The following is a 23,927-nucleotide window of genomic DNA, read 5'->3' on the forward strand; positions in this document are numbered from 1 at the left end:
ATGAACACATTAGTGGTAATCAAATCCAAAAACCTTGGTTCATGCACCTAGTCTCCATATCATAATCCATATGTATCAATTCATATGTCTCATACAGGACCTACCACTTTCGATCTAATCCCCGTCACAATTTAATTGGGTGACATTGTGATTCATATCTCAGGCATTACAGAAACCAGCATGAGGTAGATGTGTGACACAAGGGCATGTTTGTCCCTCAGATGTTTTTCCAAAATAGAAGAGACGGAGGAGCTTATAGTTACACAGCAACACAGACCAACAGCACCTCATGAGGCACATCGTTCTGAGTGCCTCAGAAAGGTCTACAAATCTTGAGAAGCAAAAAACAAAATTGTAGTGGTGATGGAAGGGTGTTTTGTAGAATAATTAAATAAGTAACTGTGAGAAAATAATCACTTAGAAAAATACTGAATCATACAACGTTACAATATGGTAAAATGCATGTTATAATCTTGCTCATGGCATTGCATATCATTCTAATTGTGGTGCACATCTTATCTCCTTTTAGTGAAAAGTTGTAACAGCCTCCACTACTCATCATAGAGGAAGTGTCATGAAAGCCTACAGTTAGCTCACCTATGAATCCAGTGTGATCAGTGAAGGGCTGAACTGCATATCTGAGTTCTCTATATAACAAAAGTTTAGCATCTCAAGACCCAGACCTGAGATAGATATCCCAAGAGTATATTAAATGGGAAGTTGTTTTCATGTTTTGAATTTTTCTTTTCTTTATAAATGAAGTATATTAAACAATTTGATATTTTCCAGTTTTTTAGAGAATATTCGCGATCATATGTTTTCATGACATAGTGATATTTCTACTCATCACTGGATAAAGTCCAAATTCTTTTTTTTTTTTTTTTTTTTCCAGACAGAGTTTCACTCTTGTTACCCAGGCTGGAGTGCAATGGCACGGTCTCGGCTCACTGCAACCTCTGCCTCCTGGGTTCAGGCAATTCTCCTGCCTCAACCTCCTCAGTAGCTGGGATTACAGGCACGCGCCACCATGCCCAGCTAATGTTTTTGTATTTTTAGTAGAGACGGGGTTTCACCATGTTGACCAGGATGGTCTTGACCTCTTGACCTCATGATCCACCCTCCTCGGCCTCCCAAAGTGCTGGGATTACAGGCTTGAGCCACCGCGCCCGGCAAAGTCCAAATTCTTTACCACTAAACATATACATATCTTTATATAATGTTTTTATTTATGCATATAGTAGGGACCTAATAGGTGGGGACAGAGTGATGAATAATCATATCATGGACTGGGGCTTCAGGGAGTTTCTGCTTCATTGAAAGTAGTCAAACAGTCAAATGATTACAATGGGGTTGGTGATGGGAATGGTAAACCTTGTGATGGAAACATCAGTGATAATATGAGATCATATAACAGGGACACCAAACCTAGATTCAGAGAGTCAAGAAGATTGTTCAAAAGAAGGGACACCTGGACTGACCTTAAGGGTGAGTAAAAGCCAACCAGCTGAACAGAGCAGTGGGATTCAAGGAAAATACTATTCCAGACAGATAGACTGAAGGACCAGACATGGTGAGGCATGGGATGCATCCTGGAAAGCAGAAGAAACTCACTATGAGTAGAGTAAACATTAGCAAGTGAACAAAAACGTTACAAATAAATAAACATAGAGAAACAAAAACAGATTCCGGGATAACTTTGCATGAGCAAAAACATAAAACTGTGAATATGGCTGCTCTGGGAAAACTTCTTAAACTTTTACGATGATAAATGATCACTACTTCCTTTATCCCCATGGGTCTGCACCCTTGAGAAACCTGGATTGAAGCATCTAGAGAAAAGCAATTACGGTCTGATGTCTGCATGTTAGACAGCAGATGGTCTTTGGCTCCTCACAGACCATCAGTAATCTTCAAAAGTCTTTATGTAAAAATGTTGAAAGAGAGAGAAAAAATCATTACCACCATAAAACTTCCATCGTAGTGGAGAAGACAAATAATCAACAAAGAGACAAAATAAGCATATAATATAGTGTTCATATTCAATAATACATGAAGAAAATTAATGTTTGGTGCCAATTCAAGGCAAATGGCCTAAAATGGGCCCACAAAATAGCAGTTATCTAAAATTACTCTGGCTCAGATTAAACCAAGGAGATTCCTACATAGAATATCAAGAAATCACTGTAACTGGATCCAGGAAGTCCTAGACTTTTACCTGTTATGCATATAATATATGTATGTATTTCTGTTTTGCTGTCCACTATTCTAATGCACCTTACAGAAAAGGTCATATCCTACCTCTCTGACATTATGCAGATTACAAATTACTTGGACTTAAATTTGAGATTTGAAACTGCTCTTCTTTTGTCATTTTTGTTATTCTGATAATAGAAACACTTAGCTTTTTTAAAAATTAACTTTATTGTAATGTTAATTAAATAAATGGATAAAGGCATCTCAGCTTACAACCTAGTGTCATGCTGTCCTTTATCAGTTAACAACAGAAACTTAAGTAAGAAAATGGCAAATAGAAAGCATGTAAGCAAAACTAACAACTCCATTCCTTTAGTCTTTTTCTTTTTAAATGTTTTTCTAGAGCAAATTAAATAACAAGGAATAAGTCTGATCAAAATAAGACTCTGTAATTTACCCATTTGTTTACTAAGAGATCTTCGTTTTTCTCGTAAGTGCAATTGTTCTGTGTGTTTTAAGTGGTACCAAAAGAAAATAATTTAACTCATGTCTCAAGTTTCAAAATAATTTGCCTTCTCTAGTATCGTAAGGTTTAGATGTGTGCTTTCTTATCCAAGTTGTGCTTGCACATTAAAATTTAATGATAGAATTATTGCTTGTGATCTTTCACATTTCACTCTAACCATTACAGAATATTATGCATACCCAAATTTAGAAAGCTTTGTAATAAAATTCAATTACAGGAACTAAGCCCAGATTGTATTTTGCCCCTGACCATTTATTCTGTCTCAAGTCTTGGACAGATAGAGACTTTTTAATTTTATATTTGTTCTTCAATGGCGTGTATAAAAAATGCACTAAAAGCTGCTGCTTTTTCAACAACACCATGGTCACAGTTAGTTAAATATTTAATGCCGCCAAGCACAAGGCAGGGCATGCAAGGAGCATGAACTGGGCTATAAAACCACTGTAATGGATTTAGATCCCTTGAGTCCCTAGCGAGTTCTGTACTGAAACAGTAAATGAGGGAGAAGTCTCATCAAGATGCAAGTTTAAATAGGAATCTGTCCTGCCACATCCCCTGACAAGATTAATTATAGATCTCTAAACCTGATGTGTTTTGTTAATTTCTGGCATCACTTTACTAGTCTGCAGCCAAGCTGAACTATTGAGAGTGCCTTTAAATAATTCTGTTTTCCAGAGTGACACTTTTCTATGTATTTTAAGTTTTGATAACTTACTGAGTCACTGATAAAAGCTTCCATTACCGATTTGCCATTAGTCATTGCATCTGTCCTTTGAAATTGGGACAATCTTTTTGCAATAGTGGCAACATGCTGAAAGAAGGAAAGGGCTCTCTCTATGAGAAAATTCAGCTATATTCTGTCAGGCATATGTCCTAAAATCAGAGAAAAAGGCAATAAATATAGCACAAAGACACTTTGTCTTGTGAATAACATTATCTACGTTTTAAAGAAGACCCAAAAGATCTTTTTTTTTTTTTAAAGCTGAAATGTTGGCTTTAGTAGTGGCAACACACTATTTGTATATAAAAAGATGTTATATTCCAGAGGGGTTTAAAGCACAAATTTATAGTAAAACAGACATAAAACTGAATCTGTATCAATATTTACCAATTGGATTAAGTTATTTAATTTCTTTGATCTTTAGTTTTGTGGTTTATAAAATGAAAAAGATAGTACCAAATTTTGCATTTGCTATTATGACTACATAATATCATACACAGAAAGTAATTATCACAATTCTTGGCCCACTACAGTCACTAAATATCAGCTTAAAAATAAAAGTGCTGCTTCATAAAATATAAAATATCTTCCTAAGATTTCTGTGGACACAGTTCTCTTAAATGTGAATCCAAGAAGTAAATGTTATAAAAATCTTCAGAGCAGTTCTTACTGAATACTCAAACCTCTTTCTTTTGTGGCGATCTTTGTGATGGATGCTTGAAGTAATATTTTATTGATACAGTGTTCAATATTGTTAACTGAAAAACCGCTAAGCTCAATCAGGTTTTATTATTTTCTACCATCTTCTGTATCCTCTAGAGTGATACTATTAGTTGTGGGCTATAGCAAGATGGAGCTGGATTTTCTAGACCACCTTCATTTGCTCTCTATCTCTCCACATCTGAGCTCATGTCTCCCCATCATGTGTATCAAGCTCCTTACTGCAAGGCTGCACCGCAAAAGACAAAAAAGCCTTCCTTCTGGGCACTAACCTGACCTACTTCCTTTTTTTTATAATTCCATTTTTCTTTCTATTATAATATTGACCAATATCCTGATGATAACAAGGTAGAGAAAGATACTATCCATTTTCTGCTCTGGATTTGAAGGTGGGCTGTCCAGCTGTATTATCTCAATGTAGAGGAATACCAAGTTCAAGCACTAGGTTCCTCTTGAAAGGCAGATCACAGAGTGACTCTGGAGCGGTATTTAGAGTAGAATAAAGTGGACAAAAAGAACCTGGGGCTGAGGTTAAGTTGGGTAGAAATCAGTAAAAAAAGAAGGTGGTAAAAAAGAAGTAAAGAATAATGTTAGGGGAATGGATCAGACTCCCTAGTAGATCCAAATCACGTAATTGAATGGTGAATATTATAATTGGAAAGTGTTTTTTTTTTTTTTCTTTAATGTGTTATATTTCTTTAGGTTAGGAACAGACTCTAAAATAAACTGAATCAGGCTGGAAAGAAAGCAACGTGGTAATTGTCATCAAAATTGTTATGATTATCATCATCATTATATTTTCAGAAAACAAAAGAAAATAGATTAGCGTTGCATGGAAATGGTTCAAACAATAAAGTAAAACTTGCTTATTATTGTGTAATCTTTATTCAGCAAGTGATTTATTGATTTGAGATATAATTCGCATAATATAAAAGTCTACATAAAATTTACCATATTAAGGGCTTCACTTTAGTGATTTGTGTATCTGCTCTCTCTCCATATATCCATACACTCTGATTATTTTCTTATTATTTTACCATGTATTGAAAACTTCTGGATAGTTTCAATTCAAATCTGACTCCTAGTTAATCAAGATTTTCCTTAGTGTGTTAGTTTCTTACTGTTGCTCTAACAATTTAGCATATATTTAGAATCTTTAGTGGATAGTTTGTTTCCTGACCCATTCCAATTTCTACAGGCCCCTTCATCTTTCGCTTATATGGTCCTGCCTGTCATCTCAAATCCAGCAGCATAGCATCTTCCAATCTCTCTGTGATGGTCCCTCTTGCCTCCATCTGTTACTTATAAGGAACTTTCCGGTCACATTTGGGCCCCCCCAGATAATTCAAAATAATGTCTCTATCTCAAGATCCTTAATTTAATCACATATGCACAGTCCATTTTGCCATGTATGGGAACATTCCCGGGTTCTTGGGATTGGGACATGGACGTCTTAGAGGTGTTGGGTGATTATTCAGCCTACCACACTGAGATTAATGTTTATATTTTATATTGCATAAATCATATTGTTGTGGTATTTTAAGGTCTTCAAGATTTTAAATCTATGTGAAATTTTTTGAATACCTCTCTGAATTTCATGGCATATGAAATTTAAATAGCTCTTCTTAAAATATGTTAATTACCTAGGGAGTTTATATTCTTTCAAGCTGTGTAAATTCCATCTGAAATGCATTCGTTTTTCCAATATCTACAAAAATATGTCTATATCACATTATACGGGAGTTTTTGTCTGTGTTACTGAAAATTTGGAAGCCTTTGGGAATGGCCATCTATTTCATTGATTCTTTCTTTCCTCTTCTTCCTCCTCCCTTCTCTTCCTCTCATCCCTTCTACATTTCAGAGTACCCTGAGATCTCCAAATTCTTCTTTTTCTCTTACAGAAAGCAGTTTATCTTTGAAAAACATCAAGTAAAGTTTGAAAAACTCCATCAAATTACATTAAAACAAGGGACCTCTATTTGAGAAAGTTTTGTGTGTGTTTAAAACCACTGTGGCTATCGCTGGCAAAATAATGCTTTCTTCCGATTATAAATACAATGCCATAATTTATTTTAAATAAAAATTGTAATCGTAGATAATTCAAAAATTGTACTAAGGATTTCTATTATTTGAGTGCTTATTTGATATAGATATTTGAGTAATATCTTACTGACATTCATCACTTATTAACTCAGCTTGCTTTTATTAAGTACTCACTGTGTACCAGACACTTTCTAAATGACAGACACTGTAAAGCCAATAATGAGAAATAAAACCTGAAGTCTTATTTCATTGGCTTACATCATTTTTATTGATCTGCTTTAGCCATTTGCTTTCCATAACTTTGATTTGCCTATAGCCTTTGGTGAATTGTCTAGCAACTAACCCCAGGTCATGGTCAAGGTGAAGGGATATCAGTAGCAGGCTTGAGTTTGACACTACTATAAATGGTATTCATTACCTTAATCCCAGTTGCCATGTAAATAACCATGTTGAAATAAGATATTTCAGAAAGACAAAAATGATTTTCCAAATAAGTCTCATGAAGGCAAACACTGAACACAGTGAGAGCTCAGAAATTTCAGTTTCTTTCTTTCCTTTTTTTTTTTTTTTTTGAGACTGAGTCTTGCTCTGTTGTTGCCCAAGCTGGAGTGCAGTGGCTCAGTCTCAGCTCATTGCAACCTCCGCCTCCTGGGTTCAAATGATTCTGCTGCCTCAGCGTCTGGAGAAGCTGGGACTCCAGGTGCGCACCACCGCACCCAGCTAATTTTTGTATTTTTAGTAGAGATGGGGTTTCAACATATTGGCCAAGCTGGTCTTGAACTCCTGACTCGTGATGCACCCACCTTGGCCTCCCAAAGAGCTGGGATTACAGGTGTGAGCCACTGCGCCCAGCCAGAAGATTGTTTCTTTATGCATCCACAGTTTATATGCACCTTGAAATCAGAGCTTTAAGCTCATGTGTACCATGTCTGTCTTGCTCACATAACTTCCTCTCTGCTCAGCATATAAAAAGTGATACAAATTAAAATATTTTTGAATAATTACATAAATACATATATGAAATGTGTAATATTTTTCCTTCCCAAATAATTTATAAACTAGTCATCCACAAAAATGATTAGGATTTTTTTCTGTTTTTATTTACTATTCATTCATTTTACAAGTATTTATCAGCATTAAGCTAGACTCTTTCTACCCTTTCTTTTGCATCTCCATGCCCACATAAAACTGGGCTCAATACGCAGTGGATACACAGTAAATGTTACTGATTGACTGAAAGACATCCTATTATGAGGCCATTATTATTGGAGTTTGCAGGTTTCTTCTCCTAATTTTAAAATGCCTTTTTAATTTTAGATCACCCCAGGTAACCGTCTCACCACATCAATCTATTGATTCTCACTGCACGGAGTGAAGAAGAAACCACCAGATCAGGTATGGTTTTCAGTACTAAAAGTTATTCACTCAAAATTAATATGTGTTATGCATTTCAGAGAGGAACACTGAAAATATTCTTACAATTGAACATGAGGCAATTGATTTTGGAAGTTACTAGAAGTTAAAAGCCTCTTTTTTTTCTTTTTTTTTTTTTTCAAATACAAGACCTTTTCTGTGGAAAAGAAACTATTTATACAAGGACTTTTTAAGGCTTCTACATTGCCACTTACGCCACCTAATAATTATTCTATCAACACATATTCTGTCTAAATGTCTTCAGTCACAGTCCTTCTCCTGTAATCTGGGTGTTCATTGTTCTGTTTGATATGCACTGGAAGCCCATGGCATCTTCTTATTTTAATCAGTATTTAAATGCATTGTCAGCTGAAATAAATGCAACAATGATTTGTTGAACAAATGTTTCTCTTAAATGTGAAAATGTAGGGGCTAAAACCACAAATCAACCCCAAAGCTCACAGTCTTTGCATGCATTTTTCAAGAAGGTGAGATAAAAATTATTGTCTAGTGAAAATCAGGAACTTATGAAAGTTGTAAAGCTCTGTGACCTGCAAAATAATGTCATTTTGAAGTAGCTCAACTACCTACTCTGCAGAATGAACAAACAACTGTAATACGTTGGTAAAATGAAATATTTACCTTTAAAGATGTTGAATTTGACCAGAAAATTAGAAAAACATTGAAAAAAGAAACAATGTTGTTCCATAGTATTTTTAACTGGAATTTCTAATTCTATCCCATGAGAATAATTTAAAAATACAATTTATGTATCAATGATTCATAGTGAAGGAAAGATTTGAGGCCAAGGTGATTTTCTTTTCTTCTCTCTCTTTCTTTCTATAAAAATTTTATTTAAATAAATTTTGTGATAATTCTTTTTCTTCAAACTTCACAGATACTTGCTGAGAACAGATAATGAATAAAGCTGCAAAATAAAAATGAGCATCCCAGGCTGGAATTGGGTTCTTAGGTAGCTAGTATCCCAAGAAACTGTTTCATCTGTGAAAGACTGTTTTTAAGGCAAGGCAGCCCTAAAAGCCAATTTAGATGCAACTTACATCACTTCAAGAGTTATAACAATATTTTCTGAATATAACAATCTCAATCATAGGGCCCATTGTGTGGTGATCCCTTCTTTTTTGATTGAATTACTTAAACAGTTATTAATAAAAGGGATGAGTATCTTTGAATTATAAGAAGATATCAAGCTATTGACCTGCTCAGGGTTTGTAGAGAAATGCTATCCAGATCTCTTTAGGTTATTGGGCCATAAGTCTATCTACTCCAGTAAAGCTTTATTCATATGCAATCAGAAGATTAAAATTAAGCATCTTTGGAGTCAGCATGCACTAATTAGTTAGTAGTCATCTTGGTCGAGGAGGGTGGCATTAATGTTTCATCATTCTTTCCCTATTTTATATCTTACCACCGCCCCAAAACATACACAGTTGTTACTGCTTTTGACTATAGCAGTTCACTTAGCATATGCTCTTACTTGTTTTAATGTCATTAACTTAGCTAAAGACTTTCAGCCAAGCTTACATTTGAAAAACAAATAAGGAAATAAAGCAATAGTGTTTCATAGAGCATACCATTGCCTCCATGATTCTGGGCAAACCTAAAACTCTCCTTCCTACTCACTGGATGAAACTTCTCTGTTGGAGAAATACTAGTTCCTCTCAAAGAGGGATTTACTATTCTTGGGTATTTTTACTTTTTTTATATATATCAGACAAAGATCTATCTATTTTAATTGCCCCATTTGATAACTATCTGATTATTTGAATCTCCTCATAGGAGATTTATCATATTTATCATAGGATAAATACAGCTTAAAGTTAAAGACAAGTAGACAGGTTCAAGCGCCACCCTTGCCTTTTACTACCTGTGGCTCATGAGCAAGCTAGTTAAATTATTTGTGCTAGAGTCTCTGCATTTCTGCATTGGGAGTAATAATATTACCTAAACAGGTTTTTCTAAGGATTGAAGTAGAACATTCATTTTAAGCTCTTAATATACTAGGTAACACAAAGCAAGCACTCAAAAATGCAAGCTGTATCACAAAGCTGCTCAAATTATTAGAGTAATACACACACACACACACACACACACACACACACATACACACACACTCTCACAGAGTTGGCATAGGCAATAAGAATGGCTTATCTGCTTTCAAGTCAGTCATTGGAATTGAAAAATTCTTGATACCAAAAGTGCACTGAATATAGCTTGAAGTTTGAAATTTGTAGTGTCTCAGGTCTTTATTGCTATTGATTATCGTTATAATCATAGAAAGCTAGTAGTACAGAATGTTCCATATATGAAACTCAATATTTGAGAAAGCCATGGTAAAAATGACCACAGATATCATCTAGCCTAAAGATTTTTCAGACTGGATATTGTTTATTTTGATTTAGTTTGGCTTCTTCGGTAGAACTATATTATATGTAAGAGTTCTATAAGGAGAGCTTATCTGTGTAGGGATGACGGTGGTTCAGATTCTTGTCTGTTCATTTCCACCACAAACACCATCCTTAAGTTTTCCCTGAAGATCTCCCAGTACTTAGAGAACACACGTTTAAGAACACTGACCTATTTTGGTCCCAAAATTTTTAGAATGGAGAAACCGAAGCTAAGAATAGTGAAGTAACATACCCAAGTCCACACCAGAAGAGGGCAAGTCTGAGTATGCTGATTCCCATCTGTGGGCTCGTTCTGACTCTTCAGTATATTATAGTGAAAGTTTAGGATATTAAATATGACTTTAGAAAATGTGGCCTTCTCTCCCTCTTTACCAATTATTTTTGAAAAAAGAAATTTAACTTTATTATTATTTTTTTAATTTTTAATTTTCATAGGTCATTGGGGAACAGGTGGTGTTTGGTTACATGGGTAAGTCCTTTAGTGATGATTTTTGAGCTTTTGGTGCACCCATAACCCCAGAAGTATACACTGCACCCTATTTGAAGCCTTTTATCTCTCACCCCATTCTCACCCATTCCCCCTGAGTCCCCAGAGTCCATTGTGTCATTCTTATGCCTTTGCATCCTCATAGCTTAGCTCCCACTTATGAGTGAGAACACATGATGTTTGGTTTTCCACTTCTGAGTTACTTCACTTAGAATAATAGTCTACAGTCTCATCCAGGTCACTGTGAATTCATTCATTAATTCATTCCTTTTTATGACTCAATAGTATTTCATTGTGTGTGTTTTTGTGTATATATACCACAGTTTCTTTATCCACTCATGGATTGATGGGTTTGTTTCACATTTTTGCCATTGGGAATTGTGCTGCTCTAAACATATGTGTGCAAATATCATTTTTGTATAATGATTTCTTTTCCTCTGGGTAGATAGTAGTGGGATTTCTGAATCAAATGGTAGTTCTACATTTAGTTCTTTAAGGAATCTCCATACTGTTTTGCATAATGGTTGTACTAGTTTGCATTCCCACCAGCAGCGTAGCAGTGTTCCTTCCCTGTTGGCATCCACACCAACGTCTAGCATTTATCTACTATTTTTATTTTATTTATTTATTTATTTTCTTTTTGAGATGAAGTCTTGCACTGTCGCCCAGGCTGGAGAGCAGAGGCACAAATTCGGCTCACTGCAACCTCCGCCTCTGGGGTGAAAGCAATTCTCCTGTCTCAGCTTCCTGAGTAGCTGGGATTACGGGCACCCGCCACCATGGCCAGCTAATTTTTTGTATTTTTAGTAGGGGCAGGGTTTACCATGTTGTCCAGGCTGGTCTCAAACTCCTGACCTCATTATTCACCTGCCTCCCTAGGTGCTAGGATTACTGGCATGAGCCACCACAACTGGCCACCATCTAGTATTTTTTTACTTTTTGATTATGAACATTCTTGCAGGAGTAAGGTGGTATCACACTGTGGTTTTGATTTGTGTTTCCCTGTTCATTAGTGATGTTGAGTATTTTTTCACGTTTGTTGGCCATTTGTATATCTTTTTTTGAGAACTGTCTACATTCATATTCTTATTCTACTTTTTAATAGGACTGTTTATTTTTTTCTTGATGAGTTGTTTGAATTCATTGTAGATTCTGGATATTAGTCCTTTATCAGATGTATAGATTGTGAAATTTTTTTTCCCACTTTGTGGGTTGTCTGTTTGCTTTACTGACTGTTCCTTTGGCCATGCAAAAGCTCTTTAGTTTAATTAAGTCCCAACTGTTTATTTTCATTTTTATTGCATTCGCTTTAGGGTTCATGGTCATGAAATCCTTGCATAAGCCAATGTCTAGAACATTTTGTCCAATGTGATCTTCTAGAATTTTGATAGTTTCAGGTCTTAGATTTAAGTCCTTAATCCATTTTGAATTTATTTTTGTTTAATGTGAGAGATGAGAATCTTGTTTTATTTTCCTGCATATGGCTAGTCAATTATCCCAGTACCATTAGCTGAAAAGGTTGTCCTTTCCCCACTTTATGTTTTTGTTTTTGTCAAAGATCAGTTGGCTATAAATATTTGGGTTTATTTCTGGGTTCTCTGTTCTGTTCTACTGTCTATGTGCCTGTTTTTATATCAGTACCATGCTGTTTTTGGTGACTATGACCTTATAATATAGTTTGAAATCAGGTAATGTGGTGCCTCCAGATTTGTTCTTTTTGCTTAGTCTTGCTTTGGCTATGTGGGCTCTATGTTTTTGTTCCATATGAATTGATGATTCTTCTTTCTAATTCTCTGAAAAATGATGGTAGTATTTTAATGGGACTTGTGTTGAATTTGTAGATTTCTTTTAGCAGTATGGTGATTTTCACAATATTGATTCTACCTATCCCTGAACATGGGATATGTTTCCATTTGCCTGTGTCATCTACAATTTCATTCAGCAGTGTTTTGTAGTTTTTCTTGTAGAGGTCCTTCATGACCTCTACAAGGTTAGGTATATTCCTCTCTCTCTCACTCTCTGTCTGTCTCTATCTCTATCTCTATCTCTATTTATTGCAGCTACTGTAAAAGGATTGAGTTCTTGATTTGATTCTCAGATTGGTCACTGTTGATGTATAGAAGAGCTACTAATTTGTGTACATTAATTTTGTATTCAGAAACTTTGCTGAATTCTTTTTTCAATTCTAGGAGCTTTCTGGAGGAGTCTGTAGGGTTTTCTAGGTAATTGATCACATCATCAGAAAACAGCAACAGTTTGACTTCCTCTTTATTAATTTAGATTCCCTTTAATTATTTCTTGTGTCTGATTGTGTTGGCTAGGACTTCCAGGACTATGTTGAAGAGGAGTGGTAAGAGTGAGCATCCTTGTCTTGTTCCAGTTCTCAGAGGGAGCACTTTAAACTCTTCCCGCTTTAGTATTATATTGGCTGTGGGTTTGTTACAGGTGGCTTTTATCACACTGAGTTATGTTCCTTGTATGCTGATTTTGCTGAGAGTTTTAATTGTAAAGGAATGCTGGATTTTGCCAAATGCTTTCTCTGTATCTATTGAGATGATTATGTGATTGTTGTTTTTAATTCTGTTTATGTGGTGTATCTCATTTATTTACTTGTGTATGTTAAAACACCCCTGCATTCCTGGTATGAAACATACTTGATCATGGTGAATTATCTTTTTGATATGTTGTTGGATTCTGTTACCTTGTATTTTCCTAAGGCTTTTAGCATCTATATTCATCAGGTATATTGATCTATACATTTCCTTTTTGCTTATGTCTTTTCCTGGTTTTAATATTAGGGTAATACTGGCTTCATAGAATGATTTAGGGAGGGTCCCTTCTTTCTCTATCTTGTGAAATAGTGTCAATAGTATTGGTACCAATTCTTCTTTGAATGTGTGGTAGAATTCTGCTGTGAATCTATATGGTCTTGAGCTTTTTTTTGTTGGTAGTTTTAAAATTACCATTTCAATCTCACTGCTTCTTATTGGTCTGTTCAGGGTATCTAATTCTTCCTGATTTAAGCTAGGAGGATTGTATCTTTCCAGGAATTTATCCATCTCATCTAGGTTTTCTAGTTTATTCATATAAAGGTGTTTATTGTAGCCTTGAATTTCTGCAGTGTCTGTTGTAATGTCTCCTCTTTTATTTTTATTGAGCTTATATAGATTTTATCTCTTATTTTCTCAGTTAATCTTGCTAATGGTCTGTGAATTTTATTTGTCTTTTTTTAAGAACGAGCTCTTTGTTTCATTCATCTTTTTTTGTTGTTGTTTCAATTTCATTTAGGTCTGCTCTGATCTTGGTTATTTCCTTTCCTCTGCTGACTTTGGGTTTTGTTTGTTCTTGTTTCTTTAGTTCGTTGAGGTGTGACCTTAGACTATCTATTTGTGCTCTTTCAGGCTTTTTGATGTAGGAGTTTAGGGCTATGCAATTTCTTCTTAGCACCACCTTTACTGTATCCCAGAGGTTTTGATATGTTGTGTCACTATTGTTCGGTTCAAATAATTTTTTTTTTTTTTGAGATGTAGTTTCGCTCTCGTTACCCAGATTGGAGTGCAATGGTGCGATCTCGGCTCACCGCAGCCTCGGCCTCCTGGGTTCAGGCAATTCTCCTGCCTCAGCCTCCTGAGTAGCTGGGATTACAGGCATGTGCCACCATGCCCAGCTCATTTTTTGTATTTTTAGTAGAGACGGGGTTTCACCATGTTGACCAGGATGGTCTCAATCTCTTGACCTCATGATCCACCCACCTCTGCCTCCCAAAGTGCTGGGATTACAGGAGTGAGCCACCACGCCCAGCCTACCATCCATTTTAACCGCTGTTGTTGGAAGGTTTGTTTTGTCTAATATAACTACTCCTGCTCATTTTCCTTGTCTATTCACATAAAATTGCTTGTTCCATCCCTTTACCTTAAGTTTATGTGACTCCTTATGTGTTAGGTGAATCTCTTGAAAGCAGCAGATAGTTGGCTGGTGAATTATCATCCAGTCTGCAAATCTGTATGTTTTCATTGGAACATCTTTGCCATTTACATTCAGTGTTAGTATTGAGATATGAGGTACCATTCTATTCATCATGCTATTTTTTTAAAATTGTATTTTTTTCTATGTTCTATGAGATTTATGCTTTAAAGACATTCTGTTTTGATGTTTTTCCAAAATTTGTTTCAAGACTTAGTGTTCCTTCTAGCAGTTCTTGTAGTGGTGGCTTGGTAATGGTGAATTTTCTCAGCACTTGTTTCTCTGAAAAAGACTGTATCTTTCCTTCATATATGAAGCTTAGCTTCAATGGATACAAAATTCTTGGCTTATAATTGTTTTGTTTGAGGAGGCCAAAGATAGGGCCCCAATCTCGTCTACTTTGTGGGGTTTCTGCTGAGAAATCTGCTGTCAATCTGATAAATTTTCTTTTATAGGTTACCTGGTACTTTTGTCTCACAGCTTTTAAGATTCTTTCCTTCATCTTAACTTTAGATAACCTGGTGACAGCATGACTACGTGAAGATCATTTTGTGATGAATTTCCCAGGGGTCCTTTCTGCTTCCCATATTTGGATGTTTAGATCTCTAGCAAGGCTGGGGAAGTTTTCCTCATTTATCTCCCCAGATTTGTTTTCCAAACTTTTAGATTTCTCATCTTCCTCAGGAAGGCCAATTATTCTTAGGGTTGGTCATTTAATATAATCCCAGACTTCTTGGAGGCTTTGTTCATATGTTCTTATTCTTTTTTGTTTGTCTTTGTTGGATTGGTTTAATTCAAAGACCTTGTCTTGAAGCTTTGAATTTCTTTCTTCTACTTGTTTGATTGTATTGCTGAGACTTTCCAGAGCATTTTGCATTTTTATAAGTGTATCCATTATTTCCTGAAGTTTCTATTATTTTTTATTTATGCTATCTATTTTATCGAATATTTATCTCTTCACTTCTTATATCATTTTGTTTTTAAATTTTCTTACATTGGGCTTCACCTTTCTCTGGTGATTCCCTGGTTAATAACTAACCTCCTGAATTCTTTTTTAGGTAAATCACAGATTTCTTCTTGGTTTGGATCCATTGCTGGGGGGTGGGGGGCGTTAAAGAACTTTGTTTTTTCATATTGATGGAGTTGGTTTTCTGGTTCTTTCTCATTTGGGTAGGCTCTGTCAGAGGCAAGGTCTAGGGCTGAAGGCTGTTGTTCAGATTCTTTTATCCCATGGGGTGTTCCCTTGATGTACTACTCTCTCCCTTTGCCTATGGATATGGCTTCCTGAGAGCCAAGCTGTGGTGATTGTATCTCTCTTCTGAGTCTAACAACCTAGCAAGTCTACCAGGCTCCAGGCTGGTACTGGGGGTTGTCTGTAGACAGAACCTGTGATGTAAACCATTTGTGGGTCTCTCAGCCATAGATGACAGCACCTGTTCCAGTGGAGATGGTATGGGGGTGAAATGGACTCTTTTAGATTTCTTAGCTTTGGTGCCTTAATATCTTATTTTTGTGCTGGTTGGCATCCTGCCAGGAGGTGGCGCCTCACAGAGAGCATCAGCTGTGGTAGTATGGGGAGGAAAAGGAGGTGGGTGGGCCCCTAAAACTTCCAAGAGTATATACACTTTGTCTTCAGTTACCAGGTGAGTAGAGAAGGACCATTGGGTGGGGGCAGGGCTAGGCATGTCTGAGCGTAGACTTTCCTTGGGCGGTTCTTGTTGTGTCTGCTGTGGGCAATGGAGATGAGGTTCCCAGGTCAATGGAGTTATGTTCCTAGGAGGATTATGGTTGTCTCTACTGTGTCATGCAGGTTGTCAGAGAGGTGGGGGAAAGTTGGCAGTCACAGGTCTCACACAGGTCACACAGAATCTGAAGGGTCAGTCTCACTGCCACTATGCCCCGACACCCAGTAGCAACCAACTCTGTTTCCAAGCAGTGGGCAAACAGGGTTGAGAACTTTCCCCAGGCTACCTGCCTCCCAGCTGCAAAAGCAAGTATGGCTTTCCTTCCTCTCTCCCCCTCCGCCTGTGGAGTCTGCACACCAGATTCATGACCTCCCGTGAGGTCTGACCAGGAGACTTCTCAATCAGTTCAAATTGTTGCAATGTTCAGCTAGAGATTTCCTTCTACCTGTGGCCTTTTCCCCATGCTTCTATCCACCCTCCCAAAGGACCCCTGTAAGACCAGGAAGAAATGGTTTGGCAGATGACCCAGCAAGTTCACAAGGCTTTTCCTGCTGCTTCCTCTATCCCTGTGTTTTGCTTGGCTTTCTAAATTGACTCAGCTCCAGGCAAGGTCAGAATCTTCTGTAATAAACTAGACCTTCAGTTTCCCCAGTGAGGGTGTGCACTGGGGCAGATGATCTCTCTTTCCCACTTCCACAGCTTGGGCACTCAGTGTTTGGGGTGTTTCCTGGGTCCTGCAGGAGCAATCTGCTTCCTTGATTTGCTTTGATTTTTATTATACTTGGTATATATAATATATACATTTTGATGTTACACCTTTCTGGATGTTACATGGAAATTATTTGACACCGTGACATGAGTATGCCTTCTCTACTCATTTCCATTCTACTTACACCTATTTGAATATCAATTTCCAAATTTCTGAATACTAGCCTAACTGTGACAGGCTAGTATACAAGTATATGCTTTTTCTTTCTTTAGCATTTCATGTAAAAAATAAATATAGCATCAGTGTATCCTGTTGTGGGGTATCAAAAAAGTTTCTGAAAAATGAATCATCCCCTTATAATGCAGGTAAAATTATGTAAGTTTTATGTAAATGTAATTATATATAGGAGTAATTACAAGAATATGCACTGCAAATGTTGGAGCCATAATATAGGGAATTATAGGAGGAAAGAGTAATTATATACCATGTCCCTGAAAGCTTAAGCATCTAGGAAGAAGTTTATCAATTTTTATGTTTGAAAGAAACATTAAATTTCTTACTGTGTTTTGCAGAGAGTGTGGTGAATAGGTGGTCTGATTAGGGAAATACAGGATAAGGAGACATTGTGAACATGAAGAACGTTCCCATTGTTGAAGCATCTCAGTTCCTGAGCTGTTAAGATTACATGTCAATTATACTCCTGGCTTATCTGTACTAGAGACTGGTTTGCACTGAATGGTCACAGAGGGCAAACTCTTCTTGCCCACTCCACATTCTAAGGTATTGCTTGAAAGAATGTCAGTTACATGGTTTAGTGCCTGGTAAAGTTCTGGAAGACTGAACTTGACTAGACAGCTTGTACTATTGACTGCCAGAAGAAAAAAAATTGTATAAGGAGATAAATGCACAGAATTTAGCAAAGCAGTCATTGTAATATCAGAACTTGAAGATTTATATCAAATATTGCATCTAAAGGGTGATATAGAGCCTGTATATAGGAGAAAATACGAAAATAAGTTAATAATACCAGATCTGGAAGCCAAACACAGGAAGAAATTCAGGTACTCAGTCTTATCGAGTGACATCTAAGTGAGTGTTTGAGAACTAGATCAGGTAACTTTAAGACTTGAGGCTCAGAGCACACCTTCTTCCTTCTTCATTCTAGGACAAATGTGGCAATCAATCTGGTGTACAAAGTCCCATATATTACTCAAGGTCCAGGGTTGTTCGTTCTTCTAAGCAAATATCTCTCCAGTTTCTTTCCTGTGCTTCACCTCTACTACCATTACTATACTTCATGCTCCATCATCACCATTGCCTGATTGATTGCCTCCTAACTGGCCAGCTCACTAACACTTATTCTTCTCACAATCTCTTTTCTAGACTATAGCCAAAGGCTTTACCCCTCTAATTACTTTCCCTTGCTTTTAGGGAAAATGTTAAAATCTTTAGCATGGCTTACAAGATGTTCCATGCTGTATACCCTCCTCTGATCTTTTCTTACCCCTGCTCACTCTGCAACTCCACACTTCTCATTTCAGTTTCTATAGATGACATGTCTGCTCAGGATATCTTTTCCTGGAAAGCTTTCTCCATTTCCCTTTCCTCTTTTGGTCTTACAGATCTCAATTCAAACATTGCTTCATTGACAACTCTCTACTGAAACACACACACACATAAATCCACACATATACACACTGATTAGATCTAGTCCCTGTTATACTTCCTCATAGCTCTCCATTTTCTCCATTATAGAACTAATCAGTTTGTAACTATATGTTTATGAGTTATTTTAAATAAATTCATGGGCCTCCCACTAAATTTAATCCACATAAAAACAGGAACCACATCTCTTTCAGTTGTATATATACCTTAGGGCTTAGGCCATTGGCTGGTGTAAGGTATTTGCTAAGTAGATACGATACCAGAAGTATAAGTGACAAAAGAAAAGTAGATAAATAGAACATCACAAAATAATAGAAAAGCTATAATTCATATTATCAGTAAAGTTAAAATCCACTGGATAAGAGAAAATACTTGTGAATTACATATCTGATAAGGGACTTGTACTCAGAATGTATAAATGACTGTTACATCTCAACAATAAAAAAGGCGAATAACCAAATTTTTACAAATAGGCAAAGAAGCTGATAATTCTCCAAAGGTGGTACACATATGTTCAATACACATTTGGGAAAAAAAAACACACATCATTTCCTATTAAGGAAATACAAATCAAATCAACAATGTGATTTTTCTTCACACCTACTAGGATGGCTATAATAAAAAACAAGTGTTGGCAAGTGTGTGTACAAATTGGCATCATGTTATACTGCTGGCAGGGAATATAGAATGATGCAGCCACTTTGGAAAGCACTTTGGCAGCTCCTCAAAATGATAAACAGAATTATGATATGATTCAACAAATTTACTCCTGGCTATATACCCTAGAGAATTGAAAACATAACTTTATTCCAAAACCTGTACTTAAATGTTCGTTATGGTAGTTCTCACAATATTCAAAATGTGGAAACAACTCAAATTTTTATCAACTGATGAATATATAAACAAAATGTAGTATATTCATACAATAGAATATTATCCAGCCATATAACAGAATAAAGTATTGATACATGCTAAAACAAGGAGGAATCTTGAAAACATGCTAAGTAAAAGAAGCCAGTCAGAAAAGATAACAAAACACTAATTATAGTTACGATCCATTTAATAAATACCCAGAATAGGTGAATCAACAGAGACAGGAAGCAGATTAGTGTTTGCCTAGAAGCAGGTAAAAGGAGAACTGAGGGAAAATAAAAAATGACTGATAATGGGTACAGGGCTTCTTTTTTGGTGCTAAAAATACCCTACAATTAGATTGTGGTAATGGTTGCGTAACCCTGTGAATATACTAAAAATCTGAATTATGGTGCTTTAAGTAGGTGAATTGTATTACATGTGAATTATATTTCAATAAATCGATTGCAGGAAACCCCCAAATTTTAGGTCATAACATTAAAAGTTTCTTATATTTGACTTGTGGGTACAGTGTTTGTACTTAAAAATAAAAACTTGTTAGCATACACATTCATAGAAAGTAATACAGAACACGAAAAATGCTAAGTATATGGATGAATATTAAAGTAGTCTTTAATTTAAATCTGTTTAAAAGATAATTGATTGCTTAAAGAAAAAATATTAACAAAGTAAGTAACTATTTTGGGGTTTATAATCTATGTAGCACCAACATGTTTAACAGCAATAACAAAAGTCAAAGAGGAGAGAAATTGAAGTATATTATTGTAAGATTCATATGCCATACAGGAAATATTATAGAACCTGAAAGTAGACTAATAAGTTAAAGATGTATACTATAAAGCCTAAAACAATTACCAGGTTAATAATACAAACAGGTATAGCTTAAAAAGAAGGTAAAAGTGATTTCTGAAAATACATAGTTAATCTAAAGTAAGGCAGAATAAACTGGAAAAGACTACAAAGAATATGTGATAAAATGTTTTAAAAAGCATGAAGGTAGATTTTAAAGCTCAATATATAGATAATAACATTAAATAGTTAAAGCTTCTCGATTAAAAGCCAAAAATTATGGGACTGAAAAAAATATATCTTTCTCAATATATCCCAACTCTAAGTAACACATACTAAATACAGAGATACAAAAAGGTTAAAAGTAAAGAAGGAAAAATAAGTCACACTAACACTAAGCTAAAGAAAGCTGAAGTAGCTATAGTAATATCAAAGTGCATTTTAGACAAAGACTATTAGTAGGGATAAAGAAGGTCATTATTGTTTCATAATTGTTATATAGGGGAGAAACTCAGGAAGTGGAAGTAACAATCCTAAACCATTATGCACCTAATAACAGAGATTCAAAATATATAAAACAAAAACTATCAGAGCAGCAAGTAGATGTCTATGAGTCTACAGTCATAATGCCTTTTTCATAACAGATAGGATAAGAAAGCAGAAAATCAGTAAGGTTATAGGTTGTTTAAACCACACTAAAACCCATCTTAACCTAACTTGTATTTATAGAATACACCCAACCAGAGCAGAATATGCCTTCTTTTCAAGTATACATGGAACGTTTATCAAGATAGACTATATTCTGAGCCATAAGATATGTTTTAATAACTTTAAAATAATTTAAGTCACACAGATGTCTTCTACGGCTACAGTGGAATGAAGTTAGAAATCAATAACAACCGATGTCTGGAAAATACTCAAATATTTGGAAACGAAGTAACACCCTTCTCAATAACCCACGGTCTAAAAATAATAAGAGGGATGCCAGGAAGTATCATGAACTGGCTAAAAGTGAAATTTAACATATCAGAATTTGTGTGATTTTGCTAAGATAGAAAGTAGACGAAGTGTGATAGCACTAAATGCCTACTTTCAAAAGTAAGGAAAGTCAAACAGGTTACCTTAGCTTCCACCTTAAGAAACTGAAAGAAAGTCAGGCTCTGCCTTCTGTAATCCCAGCACTTTGGGAGGCCGAGGCTGGCAGATTGCTTCAGTCCAGGAGTTCAAGAACAGCCTGGACAAGGTAGTGCAACCTCATCTCTACAAAAAAAAATATAAAAAATTAACTGAGCTTAGTAGAGACCACCTGTAGTCCCCACTATTTGGGAGGCTGAGGTAAGAGGATTGCTTGAGCCCAGGAGGTCAAGGCTGTAGTGAGCTGGGATCATGCCACTGTCATCCAGCCTGGACAACAAAGTGAGAACCTGTTTCAGGAAAAAAAAAAAAAGAAACAGAAAAAAGAGTAAATTCAATGTGAAGTAAGCATAAGACATGAAATAAAGATTTAATGCACTCTCCTTCAATGAAATAGAAGACAGAAAAACAATAGAGAAAATCAATGAAACATAAAGCTTATTATTTGAAAAGGTCAGTACAATTAATAAACCTCTAGGCAGACTGATATAGATTAAAAATACAATAGACACACATTACCACAACCAAGAAAGTGAGAGGGCCAATTATTATAAAAACCTCATCCCAATACTTTTGACAACTTAGATGAAATGGACAAATCTCTGAAAAGATGCCAAGCATCAAAGCTGGCTATAGTGTGGAGACTGTTCCCCATGTTAGTCTTTGCAGATGTAGCAGTTAAGGATCTTAAGATAAAATTCTCACTGGGTCCTCAATCCAATGACTGGTGTCCTCATAAGAAAAGGGAGAGAGAGATTTCCACACACAGAGACACAGGAATGATGGCCAAATGAGAATGAGACAGTGACTGGAGTTACACTACCACAAGCCAGCGAATGCCAGGAGCCCCTGGAAACTGCACCCGGCAAGGCAGGATGCTCCTCTAGAGCCCTTGGAGAGAGGCTGATGCTGCAGATGTTTTGATTTTGGACTTCTGGTTCCAAGTACTGCAGGAAAATAATTTTTATTTTCATAAATTACCACCAGGTTTGTGATAATTTGTTATGGTAGCCATAGGGAATTAATATACTCACTCAAGAGGAAATAGATAAATTGAGTGGCTTTATAACTATTTAAAAAATCAAATTTATAGTTAAGCTTCCCATAAAGAAATTCCTAGGTGAAGTTGACTTTACTTGTGAATTTCACCGAAGATTTGAAAGAGAAATAGTATCACTTCTATGGAAATTATTGTAGAAAATTGAAGAAAAGCTGTATTTCCCAACTAATTATTGCTGGCCAGCATTACCTTGATACCTAAACCAGACAAAAGCATTGCTATAAGCTAATATTCCTCATGAACCTATGTGAAAAAAATCTTAACAGAATTTTAGTACATTTCATCCAACAATCTATAAAATGAATTTATGGAATGCATGGTGGACTTAACATATGAAAATTACTAAATGTAACATATTAACTGATTAAAAAGTAATCCATATGATCATTTAAATAGAGAAAGAAAAAGTATTTTAAAAAATTCAACGTACTTTCCTGATAAAAACTCTTATTCAATTGGCACTAAAAGGAAACTTGAAAGGCCAGAAAATGGTGAAAGACTGAAAGGAAGACTGAGATCAAGAACGAGGTAACGATATCTGCCTTCACTACTATTCAAACTTTTGCTAAAGGATTTAATCAAAACAATGAGAGAAAGTACAGAAGGAAGAGAGGTAGGGAAGGGGAGAAGAAGAGATGGAAGATGAAGAAGGAGTGTGGAGTGGAAGAGAAAGGAGAGGGAGAGAAGGAAAAACAAGTAAGGGAGGGAGGAGAAAGCAAGCATGAGAGCAAATTCAGATTAGAATGGAAAAGTTAAAAGTTAAAATTGTCTTTATTTGCAGATGACATGATTGTCTGTGCAGAGAATTTTATGGAGGATACAAAATAGCTATCAGCGCTAATAAATAAGCTCAGCAAGGTAGCAGGATACAACTGAAAACTAAAATTGAATTTTTAAAACATCATTTAAAATTGCATTAAAATGTAAAAAACTTAGGGATAAATATGACAGAAGGTGTGTTAAGACCTGTGTACTGAGAACAAAAAGCATTGTCGGGAGATTTTTTAAAAAAACACTTAAGTGGAGAGATGATCTGTGGTCATGAATTATAAGACTCAATACTGAGATTTTAATCCTTCTGAAATGTATCTACAGATGACAATGCCATTTCAATAAAAATTGCATCAAATTTATTTTCTGGTAAAAATTATCAAGCTGGTCCTAAGACTTATATGGCAATACAAGGTACCTAGAATAGCCAAAACAACTGAAAAAGAAGTGGAAACTTGGAGGAATTACATTGACTGACTTCATGTCTTATTATATGTTACAGGAACATAACAGTCTTCATTAGCATAACAATAGACATACAGATCAAGGGAACAGAATAGAGATCCACAGAAGTAGATCTATACGTTAATGAACAATTGATTTTTCTTTTCTTTTCTTTTCTTTTCTTTTTTCTTTTTTCTTTTCTTTTCTTTTCTTTTGACAGAGTCTTGCTCTGTTGCCCAGGCCAGAGTGCAGTGCCATGATCTTGGCTCATTGCAACCTCTGCCTCCTGGGTTCAAGCAATT

General features: G+C 35.8%; 1 protein-coding gene across 1 annotated transcript in view; it reads left to right on the forward strand.

The window, feature by feature from the left end:
* The window catches only part of TENM4 (teneurin transmembrane protein 4), a 3,057,282-nt gene that overhangs the window by 718,099 nt on the left and 2,315,256 nt on the right, over positions 1 to 23,927 (forward strand). The window contains exon 3 of the mRNA XM_032296006.1: positions 7,521 to 7,598. The gene's annotated coding sequence lies outside the window, so the exon portion shown is untranslated. The remainder of the gene's footprint in view (positions 1 to 7,520; positions 7,599 to 23,927) is intronic.

Source organism: Sapajus apella, unplaced genomic scaffold (assembly GCF_009761245.1).
Source record: "Sapajus apella isolate SASKATOON/1434 unplaced genomic scaffold, GSC_monkey_1.0 scaffold34, whole genome shotgun sequence".
NCBI classification, from domain to species: Eukaryota; Metazoa; Chordata; class Mammalia; order Primates; family Cebidae; genus Sapajus; species Sapajus apella.